Source organism: Salvia splendens, unplaced genomic scaffold (genome assembly GCF_004379255.2).
Source record: "Salvia splendens isolate huo1 unplaced genomic scaffold, SspV2 ctg960, whole genome shotgun sequence".
Lineage (NCBI taxonomy): Eukaryota > Viridiplantae > Streptophyta > Magnoliopsida > Lamiales > Lamiaceae > Salvia > Salvia splendens.
In genome coordinates, this window is record NW_024599650.1 from 1 (window position 1) to 8824 (window position 8824).

General features: G+C 37.4%; 1 pseudogene; it reads right to left on the reverse strand.

Moving 5' to 3' along the window:
* Positions 1-3205: 3205 nt before the first annotated feature.
* On the reverse strand, positions 3206-7396 carry LOC121791898 (annotated as a pseudogene).
* Between the last annotated feature and the right edge of the window lie 1428 nt (positions 7397-8824).

The following is an 8824-nucleotide window of genomic DNA, read 5'->3' on the forward strand; positions in this document are numbered from 1 at the left end:
TGTCTACTGAGTTTGATCTGTTTTGCAAAGAGAAGGGTATGAAGAGGCACCGCACTGTTCCTGGTAACCCCCAGCAAAATGGTGTTGTGGAGAGGATGAATAGGACTATCCTAGAGAGAGTAAGGTGCTTGTTACTCAGTTCTGGTCTGAGCAACAGATTTTGGGGAGAGGCTGTGTATACAGCAGCCTATCTCATAAATAAGTGTCCATTTACTGCCCTTAAGTCTGAGACTCCTGATTACATGTGGTATGGAGCCCATAGTGACTACTCAAATACAAAGTGTTTGGGGGTGCAGCCATGCTCATGCTAGGCAAAGTAAGCTGAGGCTAGGCTCTAAAATGCATATTGCTGGGGTATCAGAGGGGTGTTAAGGGTATAGGCTCTGGTGCATTGAGCCTGGTAGGCAGAAGGTGGTGGTGAGTAGGGATGTGTGTTCTTGGAGGATCAGATGCCATACTTAAAAAAGGAAGCTGGACTCCAATGAAGTTGAGAGTGATTTTCTCAAGGTGGAGCCAGTGGGACTTTGCCAAGGAGCAGGTGGAGCCTCTGACTCAGAAAGTGAGTCTGAACCAGAGGATGATGGTGCTCTAGCTCGAGGTAGAAAATTGATGAGCCTACAGCAGATTCTGCCAGAGAGTACCAGATAGCAAGAGATAGAGGCAGAAGAAATACAAGACCACCTGAAAGGTTTTCTGATGTGGTCTACTATGCACTTTGTGCTGCTGAGGCATGATATTGCAGATCCTCTCACATATAAAGAAGCCATGAAGAGTAAAGACAGAGAAAGGTGGATTGAAGCCATGAATGAGGAAATGGAATCTTTACTCAAGAACAAAACATGGATTTTGGTGGATAAATCCAGACTGACTACAGATGGAAAAGAAAGGAGGCTGATCAGGTTGTAAGTGGTTGTTTAAGAAAAAGATTGAGACCACTGATAAAGATAGAATCAGATTCAAGGCAAGGCTGGTGGCTAGGGGCTTCACACAGCAAGAAGGAATTGATTTCAATGAAGTATTTGCTCCAGTTGTTAAGCACACTTCGATTAGGATCTTGTTGGCAGTTGTGAACCAGCTAGACTGGGAGCTACAACAGCTTGATGTGAAGACAGCCTTCCTCAATGGGGATCTAGAGGAGACTATCTTTATGGAACAGCCAGAGGCTATGTGAAGACTGGAGAGAAGAAGGCAAGGTGTGCCTGTTACAGAAAAGTCTTATGGACTTAAGCAAAGTCCTAGACAGTGGAATAAGAAGTTTGATGCACAGATGAAGAAGATTGGCTTCTCCAAGTCAGAATATGATGATTGTATTTACATCAAGAAGGCAGGCAGGACCTCCCATTGCCTACCTATTACTCTATGTGGATGATATGCTACTTGCAGGCCCTTCTATGACAGAAATTCAGAAAGTTAAACAAGATCTGAAGTCGAGCTTTGAAATGAAGGATCTAGGAGAGTCAAGGAAGATCCTAGGCATACATATTCAGAGAGATAGAGGCTGCAAGAAGCTGTGGATGCTGCAAACTGATTATATTGACAAAGTTATGCAGAGATTCAGAATGGAGAATGCTAAACCTGCCTCAACACCCTTGTCCCAGAGTTTCAGATTATCAAAGGAACAAGCGCCTAAAACTAAGCAAGAGGCTGATGAGATGGAGGCTATCCCTTATGCTAGTGTTGTTGGGAGTATCATGTACACTATGATTTGTACAAGACCAGATCTTGCTCATGCTATCTCAGTGACTAGCAGATACATGGCAGACCCGGGGAGGAGCATTGGAATGCTCTTAAATGGATATTGAGGTACATGAAGTCAACTAAGGACTGGGGGATTGTGTTCAATGGCTGGGAAGGTGGATCTGAGGAGGTTGTGCAGGGTATTGTGATGCAGACTATGCTGCAAATCTGGACACCAGAAAGTCTCAAACAGGTTATTTGTTCACCATGTTTGGAACTGTGATCAGTTGGAAATCAGGTCTGCAGAGTGTAGTTGCTCTCTCAACTACAGAATCAGAGTATATAGCTCTCACTGCAGCTGTACAGGAGAGCTTTTGGATCCAGGGAGTAATTTCTGATTTTGGTTTTGACCAAGAAACAATGGTGATTCATTTGACAGCAGCTCAGCTATATGCTTGGCTAAACATCCGGGTTTCCATGAAAGGAGCAAGCATATAGACATAAAGTTGCACTTTATTAGAGATGAGATTGAAAGGGGAAGGGTGAAGGTGGTAAGATTAACACCTTGCACAATCCGGCAGATATGCTAACTAAGTCTCTAAGTAGAGACAAGTTTGATCATTGCAAGAAGTTGATCAATGTTTGTGCGAGAACTGAGATGAGCCCTCAGGTGGAGAATTGTAATAATGGAGTGCTCATTTCAGTTGGAAGAAGAAGAGAAGAAGAAGGAAGCTCGGCTTTGAGCTCGGCTTTGAGTTCGGCTTTGAGCGAGAAGACAGTTGGTCTTGAGCCGAGAAGCAAAGGAGTTCGGTTTGTGTACCGAGAAAGGAGTTCGGTTTGTGAACCGAGAAGAGCTCGGTTGTGAGCCGAAGAGAGGCTCGGGTATGAGCCGAAAAGAAAGTTCGGTCTTGAGTCAAGAATAGAGTTGTCTTGAGCCGAAAAAGAAGAAGCTACAGTTCGGTCTTGAACCGAGAAGGAAGTTCGGCCTAGAGAAACTAGCCGTTGGTGCAGCAGTTAGTTAGCCGAGATGTAGCAGTTATTCTTCTTGCTTTCTTGATTCTTCTTGTAGTTAGTTAGTAGCAGTTGCTACTTGATTGTAGAGCTTTAAATAGCTCAAAACCATGTACGTAGTTAGTAGTGAAAATCAATAAAGAGTTTTCAAGTTTTCTCTCCAAGATTACCATCTTCGATACTCTAAGTGTGAGTGTGTGTTCTTCTGCATTGTGAGTTATCATACAACTGTGAGTGTGTGTGTGATTCACCTGAGTGTGTGAAAGTCTTGTGCGTATTGAATCCCAACAATTTTAATAAACTGTGTTGACATTTAAATATTAATGTCAACGCAATGTATTAAACTATTAACTTAAGTTCATGTTGACATTTCATTATCATCGTGTTGACTTTTTTAATACACTACGTTGATGAGTTAGCAAGTTAGCAACGGATCACACCCCTAGTCTCATATATACTAATTGACATCATAATTTGAGAATGGTTGTAGTTTGAATTTTTTTTGAAAAAGTAGTACTTGGTGGAGTGGACGAAAAACCAATCTATGGAGTAGTTGCTTCGTCCAATGGTGTAGACCAAGTCTGAGTGGGGATAGTAATCCTTATATCGCGTCCATAGTGCATACTGTCTGAACCTGCAAAATAATGATAAATTAAGAGCTTGTGTTTTTTTATGGAGAGGGACATAAGACATACAACATGATATGCAAAACTGAAATTACTACTTTTCAACGGGACGTGGGTAGGGATGGATCTTGAACTGTGGACTAGGATCCGGAATGAAGAATTCAGCTGCGGACCGATCAGGGATTCCGATCTCCCATAGTGTGGGGCCATTTCTTGGAGCATCAAAAACCACATCACTTACAACAACATTGGATCCAGGAGAAACGACAATGCTGGAAGCATGCTTGTAATCTCCAATGGTTCCAGGAATTGATGCAAACAAGCTGTATGTTCCTGGATCACATTCTTGATCAAGAAATTCCCTTTCTCATCTGCTTCTGTCCAAAATTGGTAACCCTAAAACAAACATAATACGTTTAGTATAGTTAGGTGGTGTTCGGTTTCCTAGATAACATAATACCAAGATATAATCTAGTATTGAGTTGTGAGATTATTTTAGTCATAGGAGGTTAATTATTACTAATTATCTCATGATTATTTATCTAGGATTGAATTATTTGTTATCTCATGAACCAAACACATCATATATAATCTCGGGATACAATCTTATAAACCGAACACCCCTTAGTCTTTTTAAAAGATACTCCCTCCGTCCAAAGTATCAACTAAGTTGATACAAAACTTTTGGTCACGGAGATTAAGAAATTGTGTTGAAAAATATGAGAGATGATTAGAGTAAGAAAGATATACAACGAGTAAAGTAGGTGATGTAAAAAAGTATGAGTGATTGAATGTTTTGTTTAAAAGTAAGTAGTTTAGACATCCCAAAAAAAATATGAATCAATTTAGTTGGGACGGAGGGAGTATACGGTACTCCCCTATCCACTATGGTAAAGGACCAAATTAAAAAAATATTTACCTTATTTTCTAACTGCCATGAGCCTGCTGGTCCAGGTGGGCCCAATCCCACAAAAGCAGAGGCCCCACCCAAAGGCTCCTTATGTTTGTACCTGTTAAATATTTAGGTACTTCAACAAACAATAAACTTACATGCATGAAGTAGTATTTTTGTTTCAGATTATGAATAACCTGTCACGGACAAATAATTGACCACTCACAGCTCCCCTTTCCTCCGATTTAACAAAGTCTGTGGAGAGTGGAAAAGTGTAAGGCCATGAAGCCACCTCCTCCTTCATCTGGTCATTGTAAATTACTTATAACAAATACTAGTAAATCAAGCAAAGGAATAGATAAAAATCCAATCAACTAACTATACCCTTTGTTTAGCATCATTCCAAAGAATAGAAGGCTTAGTCTTGGCTTTAGTATCAGAATTTAAATAAACATAAACTGGGCCCAAAACCTTTTTCCAGTACTCCCCTGCCTCCAACTTGATAGCTATATCCTCTCCAACATAATGTGTGCTCATAAACATCTTTAATTATATTAGTAATTAATAAAAATATTTCATTGTGGAATAAAACAAACATAGAAATTGATGCTTACAGAAAGAAGAGTTGGGCCAACATGTGAAGTGAGATCCTGCTTGAAGGGCCCACCAGTTTTAAACTCATTGCTTGGAGTAATCATCCAAAATCCAAGGCCCAAATCACTGCTCACCCATCCATGGACCTTGTTATCTTTGTTATCACATGAATACAAGTACTTATCGTCCACCTATATTTTATACATAGAACAAAACGTTGGCTAAACAAAATTGTGAATCATATCACAAATCAAAATAGATATGTTAGTACGCCTTGAATCTACATGGTTTTACGCTATGCTCAGGTTCTGTATTGGGCACTACTTGCCATATCGGGCCTAACCCGTCGTGTGTGTCTATTTATATAGAAGTATGACACAAACTCTATAATCTGTAACCGCTATCATAATACAATATGTTCTCCTTTCTTGTCCGTGGACGCAGCCAACACAACGTTAGTGAACCATGTAAATTTATGTCTATTTACGTTTCTGTTTGTTTTGGTTACTCAATTGCCCTATTCTGTCACAACAAGATAAATCATTGATGATGTTATGATTATAATATATTGGGTCAAGACAACCTACTGGCCGACCTGATCCTAGCTCAAGGCCTCTTGCTTGAGCCAAGATTTAGGTGGGCTCTCCAGCCCGTTATGTTGCTCCTTACATAATGGCCACTCCAACCCGTCTTATAGTAATATTTGGAGTAAATATTACTCCACGAAATGGAGGGCCTCCTTACCTCTCCTTTAAATTGGGGATTTGATGGATTGGTTAAGAGAACAGCTTCCGGATAGGCAAGAGGTTTCCCATTAGATCGATCCTCAGGCGTGGGCATAACCCTCTGTCTCTCATCCGACATCGCCGTGTAATGAAATCTATCAATTGCAAATACCATAAATACATTTCTAAAAAAAAATAAAAATTTCTGATTTTAATTAGTTACTTGTCTTCTTGTAGCTTGAACACGATTCGCCCTTCCTGTATTAGAAAAGCTGGCCATTCCTTCAATCGCTCCAGCACAGTGTATGTATAAAATCCAGGAGAATCTCGTAGCATTACATATCTGTTTTTTCATTCATTATTAAGAAAAATCTCTCGATAATTATTACTCCCTCCGTCCATCAAAGTTTGTCCCATTTTACCGTTTTTATCCGTCCCACAAAGTTTGTCCCAATTGAAATCTTACCAAAAATAGACATTAAATACACCCTCAATCTCCTCAATGTGGGACACTTATTCCACTACACACCTTCATTTAATACAAAGTCAAACAATTTCTTAAAACTCGCGCCGGATAAACTTTAGGGGTACAGAGGGAGTACTAATATATAGATAAATCAAAGTGGTAATATTATTTCATTTTCACCTTTTATCAATGTTTAAAGGAACTCCTGAACTTCCAACAGCCCATGTTGAGGTGAAGCTTATTTCTGTTTGATCTTTGCTTTGCATTACAATTTTGTAGCTTGTTCCTGGAAACCTGAACAAAAATTTAATCAATTCAACTTGAATTTTCCATTCTATTCCAATTGTCTATTTGATAACAATATTATTTTGCAGTTTATATAATACAGTAAGTAATTAATTATTGACTCACTTATCCATTATGGTTTTATTGCCCGGCTTGTTCCAAACCACATCCCAATACCTGTTGATTTGTTTACTTGTGATTTACTGAGATCTGAATATTTTTCTTTTTCAAAATAATTAATACTATATCACATTAGATTAAAAGAAATGACCCTCTATTATCTTCTTTATTTTTGGTATCGAGCAAATTGGCACTCCCTTTGTATGTCACACTAGTGACCATACCATCTGGTGTGGACAATGTGAGGTTCACCAATCCATTAGTCAATACAACCTGCAAATATAATTTTCCAGAATTAATGCTAGCATAAAGTTTTATGGAGGAAACAAAATTATGCCTTTTAGTAAACATGATATAGTATAATTATTTCTTCACATGCTCATTAAATTGGAAGTTGGAAGATGATAAAGAATTGTTAGAATATCTCCACATCATAATGAAATAAAAATAAAATAAAATAAAAAAATAAATAATAATAATAATCATCATTAGGAGTTTTACATGTTGATCATTTTTCACCATGAGGACTCCGTTGGATGGCAACACAGCTTCAATATTTTCTTCGAAACTCATTGGCCTGAGATTGATAGAAAAAACAGATTATCAAATTAATTAATAGTACTCAATATATAATAAGACTTGGTGAAATTTATTATGAAATTGTTGGGGTTGTCGGAAATTAAAAAGAAAAAAAATAAAACATCAGAAAATGTTGTGGATCTTTTTCTCTAGTCAACCACTACACTAGCCGGGATACATAACTTATCTATCTTGGACTTATCTGACTTAAAACGACATGTTCTAATCATATTTTGTGTTATCTGTCTTTCCTAGCTAGAAACTTATCGACGAATATTTATCTTGTAATTAACGACGAATTGAAAGCATTTTGTAATTACCGATTGAAATCTTGTGAAGCAAGTGAAAAGAATAGGTGCCCAACAAGCGCAAGCCTCCAAATAATGAAGTCCCATCTATCTCTCTGAGGCAGATTAGCCATCTTTACCCAAAAATCTAAGAAATGAAAAACCTCTTCACCAATTTTGTGAAGAGATTGAAGTATGTATATAATAAATCTAAAAATAAAATCTCAAAGAAACTTGACTTTTTTGCACAATTATATTGAATTTTCTTTTTTACTTTCGATGGATCATGCACGAAAAAAAAATAGTTCAATTCATGCAATTTGTATTTATTAAAAGACACCATTTTTTTTCCGTAAGGCAATTATGATTTATGAGGGAATGAGTTTGAGATTCGGATACTTATAAAGTAATAAATGGGATTCTCATAATCTCATCCTCATCAAGTCAAGATTGAAATGACATTTAATTGAGGAATTTCACAATTAGTGAAATGCTAATTTTATTAAACAGATTATGTGTATCCGTGCACTCAAATTAGAAAAAAGATTCTCCTCCAACTAGTATAAAAGAGTTGTGTGTATTCGTGCACTCAAATTATTTTGAAATTCTTCAAATATTTTTTTTATAAATTATCAAAGGAAATATTTTTGAAACAGAAGAGTGTTTTATATAGCTAACGAAACTGTGATACATTTGATGCTCTTAATGTGGATGGTGATCGAATAATCCAACAATTATTTCAATTAGCACTAAATAGCAGAATGAATCAAGAAAAAAAAATTAATAATACAAAATGTCTCTGGTTAGATGATTAATATTTTAGGCCATGAAGTATATTTAGAATATGCATAAAGCCCATTGCGGGATGATATTAAAAGTATACAAATGTCTAATATGCATTAGTAGATCTTCACACTTCGTCAAGGCTTAAAGCCCATTAAGATGTATTCGTAGAGTAATAAATTTTTCTTTCTTTCTTTTGTTTTTATTAATAAATGAATAAAAATTTGCAAAGGTTGGATAATGATGATGGGCTCGAATCCGCAACCTTTTGTATGAACATTAAACACTCTACTTTTTGACCAACACACGCACAAAGAATATAAAATTTTCTGTCCACAGGGGTAGCGCAGTTGGTTCTGGAGGGGCAGATTTGCAAGAATGGCCAAGGATCGATATCTGCCGTGTAGAGCACAAGTGTGAAGTCTTGTGAGGTGGACTTCTAGCAGGACAGGGGGTTACAACCCTCCCCCTTAGCGGGCCATTGCATATTCTGATTGAACACACTTCATAATATTGTGGCTGGGATGTGGAGGATCTTGGGGTCGAGGTTTCAACCTTTTTGCAAGAATTAAATTTTCTTGTCTATTGGCATTATCGATATGAAAGCTAGTATGTCCAAATATGTCTTTCCAATACATTAGTTATATATTACGTTAAATTGTAAGAGTATTGTGTGGGGTGACATGTCCACATCATTCCCATATAAAACTTACCTTTTATAAATTCATACTTATTTTACCTAGTTCTCTATCATATTGGCATTTTGACCAATGTGTAGA